The sequence below is a fragment of the Toxorhynchites rutilus genome, chromosome 3 (genome assembly GCF_029784135.1).
Source record: "Toxorhynchites rutilus septentrionalis strain SRP chromosome 3, ASM2978413v1, whole genome shotgun sequence".
Taxonomy (NCBI): Eukaryota; Metazoa; Arthropoda; class Insecta; order Diptera; family Culicidae; genus Toxorhynchites; species Toxorhynchites rutilus.
Genome location: NC_073746.1, coordinates 264,843,483 through 264,858,318, shown reverse-complemented (window position 1 = coordinate 264,858,318; position 14,836 = coordinate 264,843,483). Strand labels below are relative to the sequence as shown.

The 14,836-nt window shown below is 35.2% G+C and overlaps 1 protein-coding gene across 2 annotated transcripts in view; it reads right to left on the bottom strand.

Annotated features, from left to right (window-relative positions):
* LOC129779639 (ichor) overlaps positions 1-14,836 on the bottom strand; it is a 60,027-nt gene that overhangs the window by 31,164 nt on the left and 14,027 nt on the right. The gene's annotated exons all lie outside the window — the stretch shown is intronic.

Below are 14,836 nucleotides of genomic sequence, written 5' to 3'. Positions count from 1 at the left end.
ATCAAATATTTTGATCTCAAAAAAAGCGTTCATGGTTGCTGAGCCGATTTCGAAGCTTATTTTTGTTTTGATAATATTCAGAAAAAAAAAAACGCGAGGAGTGAGGTATAGTGAGAACGTTACCAACATGGCATCGTAGCGCCGAAAATGCGAGCGAACCGTCAATTCTTTTTTGGCATCCAATTTTTGTCCACAAATCCTGCACATGCTCGTCCTCTGAAACTGTGATTTCCTTATGGAGTAATATTACCTTTAGAATACGAAATTCATTCTCCAGATCTTGTATATTCCCATCATATAAAAGTGGAAACGCCTAAAACACATTTTTCCTGAATTACCTCGAATTATTCTGTCCTAATAAAACTGATCAATTATTGCATTGTAAATACTTTTATGATCAGCCGCACCTAGCGATACTGTGGTTCAGATGTAAAAAATTTTACATGCGGAAAAAAACTGTACCAATCTGTACTTTTTGACGAAAATCTGTACTCTGTACCGTACAGAATCTGGACCAAAAATAGCGAAAAATCTGTACCTTTCCAGATAAATCTGTACGTGTGGCAACACTGATGGTAACCCTGCCGACGAGTGCCAGACGGAAAGTTCACTGTGAGTACCTCAGTTCGGTCGGGGCTCAACATGTTAACGAATCCATCTCGAATTTCGAATAAATAGCTGAGAAGCATAAAGTTAGTCATGGGGCTGTTCAGAATATTATTCACAAGCATCAACAGCTTGGAAGTGTTGCTGCTCGACCGAGAAGAGGATCAAAACAAAAAAGTGATACATGAATGGACAACATGTGTTAAAAAGTATAAAAAACTGTAAACAGCGAGTAAATGATTAGGAGGTTCAAGATCTCTTGAGTGATACTCGTTGGTAACCTGAATCGGATACACGTATTCTCGTGATTCACGTGTCGTAATCAGCAGTTTACCACATAAAAGTTCTGGAAAAGGATAAAGCAGTAGAAACTCCTATGCAGAAACTGCGTAGAGGCCTTTCTGATGTATTTGGTAAGAATGTCGCCGAACTGTGAGAAAAATGGTGAAAAGCTAAAAACTAATCGCGAAAATTGCCTATGGATCGATTTAATCACTCTCATTCGAGGGTCCAACGAATCTTTTCCTCCGATGGGAAAAAACTATAACCAGGACCGAAAAGTAAACCGAAACAAGAACAGACGGCTTGAAGTTTGTCTGAATGTTTCGAAGAGTGTTGCTCTACCGTGGAAGAAGATGGTAATTGCTGACCGTCGTTTGGTCGGTGTTAGGTCAGACCGGGCCATGTGACATTTCCATGATTTCGAGAAAAACGAGATTGAAGTTTGGTGTTTTACGGGGTTTTCGTTGAGCTTTCGAAACAATTTCGATACGTTATTCCTGCTGCGTGATTTTCCAAATCTGATAAATGTGGTATGTAACTTATGAAATGCTCAACCTAATGGTGTCAATAAATCAAAATTTTCATTTTTTCGACTTTGTCCCCTCTGATCTAACACCGACCATTTCATCTTCCAACAAGACGTAACGCTAAGAAAACAGATAAATAAATCGCATGCAGGAAACGCTCCCGTATTTTGGGGGAGAAGAAAGTTCGGAAGTTGATCAATCCTGGAAATTATTTTTGCAGCGTTATCATTTAGAAAAGGAAGGTTGGGAGAAAATATGCATGGAACGAGTTTGCGTTATCAATTAATTCATGTACAATGTAATATTTGGTTGGGGATAAAGTAATCCATTATTTTTGGGTGAAATTCAAAACTATTCTTAATATGCTTCGGATTGTCCGATTTGGGTCAAATATACACCGTTTTGTTGGAAAATTTGTTGCCATTCTGAAGGTAGCTTCATAATGTCTCTATCTTAGAGGTCTCGTTCCATATTTTACTATTGCAGTACCGGCATTATAAACACCAATCACAACTTCAGCAGCCTAGCTTGCATTTTCGCATTTATAAAATAAAAAGTGTGAAATGTACCGAATTTTCTCTTTGTTGACCACCATTGTTAACACCCTGTAACTCACAACTGAATGGACTTTACAACGGGCCTAAATTTGAAATTGTATGATCGATATTACGCGAGATATTGATCACTAAAGCAGATACCGAGAAAATAATGGATAACTATTCCCCCAACCTAATACTAGCCTAAAAGGTTTTATATCTCGATTTTGGGGTGTGATAGGCTTGCAAAGCTAATCCGTATTCAATAATAACTATAAATTGAAAATCCTGTTAACTTCTAAAAAGTCGTGTGGTTATTATGAAATATGCGAGAAAAACATGTACGAGTATAATGAGTGTTTTTAAAAACTTTTTCTAGGAAACAATTTGGCCCCATGTCAAATTTCCTCCTAATTATTCCATCGTTCATAAATTCCATCGGACATCACTCTGCTCGAGTGTTTCTTATTTATTCGTGAGAAGATCCGATCTCATGAAGCAAAGCTTTATTAAGGAACAGAGGTGTGATTTATTGCTGCCCGGTACCGTTCGTATCGCTTGGGAAAAACTTTTCCAGTAATTAGCGCTTGACCATACTGTTTTAGGTGCCTATGATGTATTCCACATTTCGGCAATCAAAGCGAGCTGTTACAGTCAGGTGATTTTGAGTTTGTCAGCCGGTCAGTTTCGTTTGCCGTGCGAGTCAATTAAGTTTGGTTCATGAAAGAGAACTACGGTTAGGTTTCATTGTAGGAGAGGTGGAACTTTACCTTTTCCTGTTTGTTGTCATTGCAGCATGGTGAATATATTTGGAATTGTTTACGAGCTTGGTGATGAGATACTTCTTCCTCGCATACAGAAGTGATCTTAATAAGGAATTGGATTTTTGAAGACCGTAGATAAGAAATCATCCGAAGACATTCTGCTTTGCTGTAATGTCTTCGGTCGATGTTTGATCACACCTTTTAATCATAAAACAATTCGATGCCAAATTAATAGCTCATCACCCTGACTATCTCTGATTTTTGTGCATAATGTGGCAATGTCCTAAGATGAAATTTCATATCATTATCACATAATTTTAAATGCCGTTTTTTCTATGATGTATTCTTGAATGTCTAAAATACAGAACTATGAAGAAAAAAATCGATTTTGTTTTAATTTCTAGACTTAAATACTCTAACAATGTTTGACGTATCATGATGTGACCGTGTCGGACTCTATGAATAGAAATGTAAAAAATTATGTCTGAACTTTTGTTCATGAAACCCCATTCCTTTTTCGCCAATCAATCATTGACGATTATTGAACTGAACAATTTATGCAACTGCAACAAAGAATAAGTCTCGTTTTCGGAATGAAAAAAAATATAATTAATTCAAAGAATTGTTGGAAATATGTAATTCCAATAATGCTTCCCACTACGAATTTCAGGTAACTGTAATTTTGTTTGAGGAAATCAACCCAACCTAAACTTAGAGATTTTTCTGTCAAAAATAATTAAGTAAATGCAGTTATGTATTCAATACATACCTTTGCAGAAATTGTATTGGCGTTATCATTCTGAGATGTTATCCTAAAAGGAAGCTATTCTTTTTTTTTGTCTTTTTTTTAAATGGTCTATCAAAAACGCCTTTTCGAATACGTTCTGAGGGCAAAAGAAAAAATGTATAGATACGATAGACATGTTATGATGGAATCCGACTCTGTTACACCTAAAATGCTAATGAGCCTAAAAAAATAAACCAATGGGATAAAAAACATGTCTACCTCTGCAAGATGCATCTTTAACATTAAAAAATATCAGTGGTTATTACAATTTTGGTACTGTAAGCACCATTCACAATTTAAGTCGCCTGGTTTGCAACTTCGTCTTTATTAAAGAAAAACTGTAAAATGCACCGAAATTTCTCTTAACAGCTTACAGTTTCCGCTCCTGATATCCCCTTTGAAAAAAAATTGTTAAACAATGTTTGTTGTCATCTGAGGCGTGTCGGAGACATAGTCGTAGTGGACGAGCAATCATTTTGTTTTCCTTCGCTCCCCTCTTCATGAGGGAAATGTCTTTCGATTAAGATATACATAATCAATTTTGTTTAGATATCGTGGTAGAGAAGAACCCTCGCACTCTTAGTTGCAATACAACTACACGATTCACAGAGAAATTGGTGATCCATTTCCCATAGAGTGCGTTAATTAATGTGTTGCAAACAGTTTCAAGAACAATGTTCTTATCGAGATATATTTATGTCCACCGAATGACTTACCACTCAAGCGTCACGGGTACCGACCGACTAACGCATGTTCCACAAAAAAAACTCCTCATAACCCACCGTAGTCTGATTAGCTTCAGGGTCCATAAAACTTGCGTTCCCCATAATGCTCCGCGGGGCGCTTTTATCTCATAAATTTTAATCTCTCGCCGGGTCAGAGCCGAAAAAATGTTAATCGAGTTACCTCGATTCGGGTGCCCTCAAACTCCGAAAAATGTATGTTCTCCAGCGAAGTGCTGTTCACTGCGAGACCCACTTCCTATCTTTCATCGTTCTCTTTCTCCGTACTATCTCCCCTCCTTCGAGGTGATTAATACCCTCGCGGTTCGTTTTGGGGGCTTTATGCGATTTTCTCCGTAAATAATTCGTTATACATTTCTCTGCGGTTCCCTCCGCGGTTTGTTTCCCCACATCAACTTCCCCACAATCACAGAAAGCAGAATGAAAACTTGGGGGTCTAGTCCAGTGTCGGTGGTGTTGAGGATATCTCTAGCGGTGCGATTGTTTCGAGGTCGGCCACGAGGCGCACCAGCAGGTGCACAGCGAAGCGCGATTACCGAAATTGATAATATCATTAGAGGAAACGGGGCGCACCTTAATGAGTCAGAGAAGGAGGGGTCTATCGGTCCTGAAGGGGGACCATCTCTTGGCGCTGATTCCAGCGTTGTTTAGAGGGTTTTAATTGGATAAGTGGCCACACCTTTAACGGACGCGGCGAAATTACTAGGGCATGATAATTGGCTCATACAAATCGAATGATATACGTGATCCTCACCTGGGTGAACATCAGTCGAAGGGAGCCCAAACTTTGTTAGTTTTATTTGCTTCAAACAAACGCCTCACAAATGCACGACTTTTCTTATTAATTAGCGCAGTTGATCTAATAACATATAACAGAAAGTTTTGAAACTGTTGGCGGCTGCAATTACTAATCGATGGCAATCCCCGTTATGTTATAAAAACTAAGAATGGTGGGAAATTTATTCGCTTTATTTTGAGAGTTTATGGATGGCAAGATAAGTTTTTTCTACAAATAGATCAAGATACGCTGGAGGAACAAATTTGGACCGTTCGTATAACCACTCGAAACCTTCACTTTATAAGTTTCCGTGAAATATGAAAACCCGTTTTTTCATAAAACCATAAGGTGATACTTATACGGTATTGTTACGAGGTTATTAAAGATTTATTGTGTTTCGAATGAACACATCGAATGTATTGATCTCTTTCAAAGTTGTAGCAATAAAAAAATCAGGGTATTTCTCAGCGCACGGATGAGGGCAGTGCTATAAATCGGTTTCATCAATCTGGACATAGTTCTAATGAGATTTCTGTCAAGATCTAACCCTTTAAACCAGGCCTTCGTTGAATCTTTGGGGATAATAGAGCATAGCCATCTTCCAAGCTCATCTCTGTCAAGATCTAACCCTTCAAACCAGGCCTTCGTTGAATCTTTGGGGATAATAGAGCATAGCCATCTTCCAAGCTCATCTCTGTTCCATTGGTTTTGCCAACTGGTGAGTGACTGCTGTCGGGAAATGGAGAAGAATTCCCGATACGCTATTTGTCTTACAAAAACTGTGCCCTACATACTACCCATCTTTGCGAGTGTATCCGCTTTCTCATTACCAGGAATAGAGCAATGGGAAGGAGTCCAGATGAAAGTGATTCGAATACCTTTTTACAACAAGAAAATTCAATGCATCCCTACTTTTGATAAGAAAATATGTACTACTTTTAATTTTTGATTTTGAAAATCGGTACTAACTTTCCGGACAATCCAATAAATGAAAGAATGCTGTTCAATTATGATGTACATCCTGAAACCTCGTGGAGATATCCATGACGGTGTACTTACAATCTTGTTTACAGTCGCTGTTAGATAAGAGTATGTAACATTGAAAAATGGCAGTGGTACTCTGCTCAATAAAAATTGGCGTGCCACAAATCAGCATATTGACCTCTGCTACCTCTATTTTATATCGATGATATCGAAGATCTACCACAGCACGAATCTGCTGATACAGAATTGTCTTATCTCTCCTCATACTTTAAAACTGCAGTTTCGATTGCTGGATATGATTTGACTATCCCCAGTGAGTATTTACAAACAATTTGTAATCACTCGATTTTGTAAAACTAAATGAATGTGGAGTTCCTGAGTCTAAAATCACGAACCTTCCAATTCTTAATTTTACTTATGGCGTTTTTTTTATCTCATTTATTTATTTAAGGCTCATTAGCATTTCAGCTGTAACAGAGCCAAATTTTAATCGTGTACATGTCACATGGTTATCATATCTATAATTAGCACATTACACAGTTGCCATTCGCCAGTATTTCTTCTATGCCATTACATATGGTACATTCAGACAGAGATTCAGACATTATTTATAGAACAGCAGCCCGATGTGTCTTGCAGAGGAGAGCAGTTGTATGGATGAATCGATCTCATTTCGACCGTGGATCAATCTGATGATTGTTGCGTGGACGTAGCTATTCTATAACAACACAAAGATGGTCAATGAGGGCCCTGAGTTTTGAACTCACGATCGATCGCTTACTAAGCGAACGCGCAACCAATGTGGCTACGGAGACCCCCCATACTTAAGGCGTTGACATTAATTAACACATTCTTTGCCCCGTCACCCGGATGTGGGTGACACTTTCCTCGTTCAAATTGAATTGGATTGATTGAAGGAATGTAATAGAATATACATCTAAATATAAATATAAGATTCATACAATATTCATTAAATCTAAATCATAAAAATATAATGTTTATACTATACTATTTTTAATGTATTTGTTTATTGTTTGTATATTTATTGTCCAGTAGCGTAAGATGTGAATCTTTTTGAAAATTTGCTACCTCCGGTTTTGAAGTTGGTACAGATATAATTATAATGTAACCTATTATATATATATTAGTGGTTTGTACTACTGTTTCCTGCGAAACCCATATAATATGACATTGACATGTATTATTGTTGTCAGTTTTTCTTAAAATTAAGAATGAACTATAACCCCTGGATAATCCCGCACATACCAGGTTACAAGTATGAAACGTAGATCTGGTTCGGGCGATTTTCATTCGATTCCCGCAAATGTTCCCGCTTGAGGGAACGTTTCGCTTCGTTTTTATTATGTCTCCGGCAATAAAATCATTTGTTGAAAAATGGCGATTTCATATTTACGTACTTGGTAAGTTCGTGCTTTTCTGGTTTTATTATTAGATTGCTCGGAAAAATATTTTTCTCTGCCATCCGACCATCGTTGTCCTTCATTTACTGCCCACCCACCTCGTACCTGTATTTTATGTTGTCTTCCTAACTTGTTATGATGATTTAATTTCTAAAATAAATTGATGCCCTATAGAATACCAATGGATGTATGGGAGAAAAGTGACCTCCGAATTTTCAAACGAACTTTCTTAACACTAGGTTTACGCGTCATTTTGACGCATTTCGAATTATATAAGGAAAATTACAAAAATCGGCTGCATTTATATTCCATCTCCACATATTCCACTTTTATGCATTGATCGAGGTAAATATATATTGATGTCTGTTTTCTTCTTTCTTCCTTCAAATTGACGCGTGCCCAAACTAAAACCCAAAAATCACCCAAGGGAGGAGTATATGAAATCGAGGTTTTCAAAACATTTGTTTGTGCTGTGTGTCTGAAAACTGTAAAAATGTCAAGATTAACTGTCATTTAAAAAAAAATTGACAAAAATCGGCTGTCCAGACGAAAAGATTTAGAGAGTCAAGTTTTTTGAAAACCCAAAAATCACCCAAGGGAGAAGTATATGAAATCGAGGTTTTTAAAACATTTTTTTATGCTATGTGTCTGAAATCGTGACTGTCAAAATTAACTGTTATTTAAAAAAAAAATGACAAAAATCGACTTTTCGGACAAAAAGATATAGAGAGTTTTATATTAAATAAATCGAGATAACAGCAAATCGAGACGTTTCATGCAATTGTAAGATATTTGGCATCAACATTTTTTTCACAATCTCGATTTCATGATTTTTCGGTTTTCAAACAACTCAAGTTTTGACGTTTGTGACACTAGTGAATGAAGCTCTATTGAGCTGATATTTTACATAGGGTTGTTTATTGTGGGAATTAACCATTTTTTAAAAAGTTAAATATGTTTAATTACATTTGTCTCAAATTCCGAACACCATTTTTGTCACTGATTCATATTCCGACCACTTTTGTCTCGAATTCCGAACAGCAAAAATCCAATTAAAAAAAAAATACTGAACCGATTCAGGTGATCGATATATCAAATTCAAGCTAGTCTTTTTTGAAAGAAAATATTATCCTCGCAAAGAAAATTGATTTTGTTTTTTTTTTTTTCTTTTTTTTAAACTATGTTATATTCTGCGACCTACGTTATGCAAGGAAAGAGCTTACAAGCATCTGTTCACAAATGATGTAAAGTCTTTTTTTATTGTTGCTCCGGAATTGGACTGTCCTTGTACCCTAATTTTTTAACTATTCCTGCATTTGGCTGAAAAAAGAGTGTTAAAAATCTACTGTTCGGAATATGAATCAATGGTCGGTGTTACATCAGACCGGACCAAGTGACATTTTTTTTGATTTCGAGAAAAACGAACTTGAAGTTCAGTGCTCTGCAATTTTCGAAGCATTCAATTTTTTCGTTCAATATTGTTCCCAGAAATGTTAGCTATTCTCTGGCAATACTTTGACGTAAGATGATTGTGATCAAGTGTCATGCCAAAAAAGGCAATTATTTCGCATTCTGTTTTAAAACATTTTTCTGTTATTAGAATTAGAGCGAGAAGAGATGTGAGGTTGGAACTGTGTAAACATTTGGTCTCTGCCATCTATCACAGACATGAATATGATTGCACGGCAAACATGTTAAAGCATATACCCCCCATTTTCATTCATATTAGGCAGTATATCTCAATAGAATCGTCAAACTTGAATTCATTGTCATCGCTAGAGCCTAAACCGCACTCTGAAATAGCACAATTTGCGATGGTTCACACTAAAGACCAGCATTTTCACCGATCCGTTCAGTGAGAGTGGACCAAGTTTTTTTTAATATACTCAGAAAAATGTGAATATTTCCGATTTTTTTTTGTTAGATTCATACCCAATTATTTTTAAAATAAGCACTGGTGCTAAGGCCACAAAACGATATGGAAAATTCTGTTAAAAAAATCGTTAAGCGTTAATTTGGAAAAATGTTAGAGCGTACTTTCAAAATGTAGCATCGGAGTGAAATTGATCAATCTATGCGTCTATGCGACGTTCGATATGTCGTATGATGGAATTCGGTTCTGGTAATTCGTGGTGCTTTTTTTGTAAAATAGCTTTTTCACACTTGTTTGAATAGTAATTACAAGTATTTGATTACTTATTCAACTCAGGGAGTATCGACTAAAGGGAATTAATATGTTGAGTACCTATAAACGCTTTGATGTTTTGAAACTGAGATTTTTCGCCATAGTTGAAAATGTAAACAAAAGTTATTCAGAAAAATATGTTCATGGAATTTAATAAGTTATTCGTTGAGAGCCATTGACAAAAATAACCCTCAGATGATTATTGAACATGTCAGATTAAAAAAGTTTAAAATTGAATTGCATACCTCTGAAAATTTATGTTTGATCAATTTCACCCCGGTGATCAATTTGCCCCCGGATGACGGTACTGCTTAGTTTTTTATTCAGATTTTAATGACCACCAAACGTAAGGAACGTGATTGTGATCGACTCGAAATGTTTTCGCATAGCAGTCGATTTCGTATGTAATCGATTTTTTTAAATGGAAACTGACTATCATTTCAATTGCCACTTCTTTGAAATTGTGACAAAAATGTCATGACCCTCGCGTGTAAGATTTAATTCAGTTTCGTCTCTTTTGCTTCGTTTAATTTGATATATGTTGAAGTAAGTCTCAGATTATCATCCCTGAAGACTTCGATATGTTGAGCTAAGGAGCAAAATTCTGTTCAACTAGACTCTACGATAAAGTCCAATATGTAATTTTAGAAATTTTTAGTTTCCCATGAATAGAACCATGACCATATTTCTTGAAAGAAATTCGCACAATTAATTCCCATTACTCATCTTATTTGTCAAATAAAAATAATAATACTTCATTAAAACTCGCATTCGCCGTCTTCAAAGGCGAAGTTATCTCCAAAAAATTATTGTTTCCTGTTTTTCGAAACCTTATGCTGGATGTGTCCAGCATTTTCAATTGATCATTGAGCAAATGATAAATAATTGTAGAAATTGTTCCTACTGATATTTTTTTGTTACATTACAAGTTATGGCGAACTGGATATGTTAATAAAAAATAATTAACAATCTGGAAAAAATGCTAAAACGGAAACAATAATGAAGATATATCTATTTTCGTATAATTAATTTTGGAGGTGACACTATCATAGACCAGCTGGCGGGCACCTGAGAGTACCTACGCGGGCGACCGGTAGACCGCGGACTACCGTTTGGACATCCCCGATATAGAGCCATTTCGCCGTGGTAAATGGTACATGGTCCGTTCTGACTGCATACTAAGAGGGGTTTTCGTTGATCAATCATAATAATTTCTATCAATCATTCCTGCTGTATGCGTGATTTTCCATATCTGATTAATGTGGTATATCGCTTACATAATGCTTAACTAAATATAATCAATAACTTGAATTTTTCAATTTTGCGACTTGGTCCTTTCTGACTTAACACCGATCAAATTAGCTTTACGAGATTACATGAGCTAGTACAAATATTCTAAAAGTACAATCCTACCATGATGTATGAAAGTATATTAGCTGGACACGTTAAATGTACCCACATTAAAATAACATGCATCAACAATGAAGGTTCAAAAAAACCACGCTGAGAAGCATAACCATACGATCAACGAAAGACAAGATGCATGCCTTCGATTGTTACATATGGCACTGATACAGATCAACTCGGATCCGCTCTGGGTCCCAATGCCGATTGCGAAACAGATGCAATTAGCACCATAAAAAGTATGTATATCATGTTGCGTTAAATGCTGCCTCTTCCCCCAAAAAAGTCTTTGAATTTCTCGCTTGTGGCGCCACAATCCATACCAGCATATCGCTGTGCCCCTCCCCAGAAACAAGCGGGGCTCATTTTCGGCCGGCTGACCGTCATACATAAATTCATAAACATCCTCTCCGAGGGTACGGCATTTCTCAACTACCTTCGGAAATTATCCGACGCGGACCACACAGCAGCACCGCAGAATTGAAACGTCTATTAAAAACGACACCGAGCGCTCATAGGCTTTAACCGCAAATCGACAGATTGGCGTTGACGGGTGTATGTTTCTGTGAGCGAGCGGATTATGAGCACATACACACACCCCATCCACCCACCGTTCCTCTCGCCCCCTCGGCAACTGCAGCGAAGATGAGAGAGAAGGAAGGCCAAACACATTATGCCGTTAGCCGCTTCACAGTCGCCGATCATGATCTTGATCAGCAACAGTGGTTCACGGTCAGGCTTGGTGGTCAGTTTGTGCTGTGGCATCTTTCACTTCTCGCCAGCTTTGAACGCCAACGCAGCGCCACCGCGCATTGGGTCATAAAATTGATAATGGAAACATCTATTTTGGGAATATGGCCGAAGAACGGGATCAATTTCGACTCAGCTAATATCGCGGAGAAGGCCCAGGCTGGTGTTGTTTTGGTTTGAGATACGAACGGAACTATCGTTTTACCGTTTACCCAGAATAACTACTGTTTGGGGGGAAATGAAGTTTGAGATGCACACATGACGCTGAAAACGAACGAGGCTTTCAAGGTGAAGTGATATCGTTCACTACTTGTTTATGTTAGTTTTTTTTCTCTATCAGATGTAATATCAATTTAAAACATTTGAGTAAATTTCAGCCAATCACCGGAATAAAATTTTATCAAACACATGTCGATTCTATACAACTACCAACAAGTTTCCCATACATTGGAGGAAAGACTAGTGTCTTTTGGCTATTTTTTGAAGATCTTTTTTCAGTGTAATTAAAAAAAAGGTTTTTTTTAATGAAAATGTAAACAATTTCCTACATTTCCACATTACCTCTATTTTGAAGGTATTATACTTTTTGAATTAGAATTTTTTGTAAAATATAAAACAAAGCTGTATCTTTTCAAAACGTAGCCATTTTTTTTTATTTCAAGTATCCACAGTTGCCCAAATGACCAATGTTTTTACATCCACAACGTTTCACTGTCAACTCCTAAAGCAACCCGCCATTAGGAGTTGGCAGCACCATATCAGATAGTAGTGACACGTTGTGGGTGTAAAGACATGGGTCATTTAAGCAACTTTGCATACTTGAAATACTTTTTGGAAAAAAACAAATTTTTTTTCTTAATTTTTTACAAAAATTTATAATTCAAAAACTATGATACATACAATATTTTTGTCAAACAATGAAATATAGGAAATTGTTTAAATTTTCACAAAAAATACAAAAAAAAATTCGCTGACAAAAAAGTTATTTTTAAAATTAAAATTGATTTTTCTCAAAAACGTTTTTTTTTAAATTTACAAAAATATATATATATATATATATATATATATATATATATATATATATATATATATATATATATATATATATATATATATATATATATATATATATATATATATATATGTAAAGTATATATATATATATATATATATATATATATATATATATATATATATATATATATATATATATATATATATGAATAGCCCTTACAATTTCCAACAAGTCGTCTATACATCGGAAGATGGGCACTTTTACAGGGAAAAAGTTTTTCGAACAACAACTTTTTATGTTTTCTTTGAAAAAAAAAACACAACTGACCCTAATTTTGCTTGAAGTCAAGATAGCGATATACTGTATTCGAAAAAGTTTTAGATCATGTTAAAATATAAACTTTTGTCGAAGACATCAACTTTCTATCTTTTGTAGTTTTTGGAATATAAGTCATTTTTGTATGAAGACTCCTGAAAAATAATGTTTTGCTCGTAACATTTTGTGTGTAAATTCTCACGTTTGACATGTTCTTGACATATTTCTAAATAGAGATAAGTTAGCAGAGCATGTAAATTGCGATAATTTGTGCAAAAAAATGTTTCGAATTGAACATTAATAGTATTTTTTTCAAAAAAAAAAATGAAAAAGTTGGTGTTTTAAAAACTTTTTCCATGTAAAGGTAAATGTGCCCTTAAAATTTCCAACAAGTTTTCTATACATCGAATGAATGGTTTTAATGGTTTTAATAAAAAACAAAAGAATTTCCTACATTCCATTCTTTGAATAAAATTTTGTAGGTCTTATAGATTTTTTGTAGGTTTTTTTTTGAATTTTGAGTTTTTTCAACTTTTTTTTTGGAAAATCTTAACTTAAAAACTATAAGATCTACAAAAAGTTGGTCAGAGAATGAAATGTAGGAAATTACTTAGGTTTTCATTAAAAATTATCAAAGATTTTTTTGAAAAAAAAATTGATTGAAAACAAAAATGTTTTGAAAATAAAAATTCATTTTTCTCGAAAACATATACTTTTAAAATTCTGAAAAAAATTGATATAAATAGCCCTTAAAATTTCCAACAAGTTTTCCATACATCGGATGATGGGCACATTTACATGGAAAGAGTTGTTCGAATAATAACTTTTTCTTTTTTTTCTTTGATAAAATAGTATTATGTTTAATTCTAAAACTTTGTCGAATACAGTATATCGCTATCTTGACTTTAAACAAAATTAGAATGTTTTTTCAAAGAAAACATGAAAAAGTTGTTGTTCGAAAAACCTTTTCCCTGTAAAAGTACCATCTTCCGACGTATGGACGACTTGTTGGAAATTGTAAGGGCTATTCGTATATATATTTTTGGGAATTTAAAAAAATACGTTTTCGAGAAAAATCAATTTTAATTTTAAAAATAACTTTTTTGTCAGCGAAATTTTTTTCCAAAAATTTTTTGGTATTTTTTGTGAAAATTTTCCAACATTTCATCCTTTGACAAGAATTTTGTAGGTATCATAGTTTTTAAGTTATATTTTTTGTAAAAAATTAAGGAAAAAAATGTCTTTTTCCAAAAAGTAGTCTAATTATTTTTCGAATATTTCAAGTATGCAAAGTTGCTTAAATGACCCATGTCTTTACACCCACAACGTTTCACTACTATCTGAGATGGCGCTGCCAACGACCAGTCGAGTTGGCATGAAATTCGTCAATAGAGTGTCCTAAATATGAAGGAGCTGTGATTTCAACATGCCACATCGCGCGTGCCACAACTGATTTAATCAAAGAAACAGTGCGAACGGATTTTGATGATTTTCGTAGCAATTAGGATTAGGAAATTCTCTGAAATTTTCCTTTTGAGATGCTCTACATTCTGTAAATGGGTAAAATTTAAAATTGGATCCATTTCCATTTTTGCACACATTAGTTTTGAGCTTACCTACGCCTCTGTCGTCAATAACGAACAATGAATGTAGCGGCGAGACACAATTTTTATATACCTCTGCGAGTCAGTCGGGCGTGAATGAATAACTCGAAATGCGAATGCAGTTTTCTTTATGCG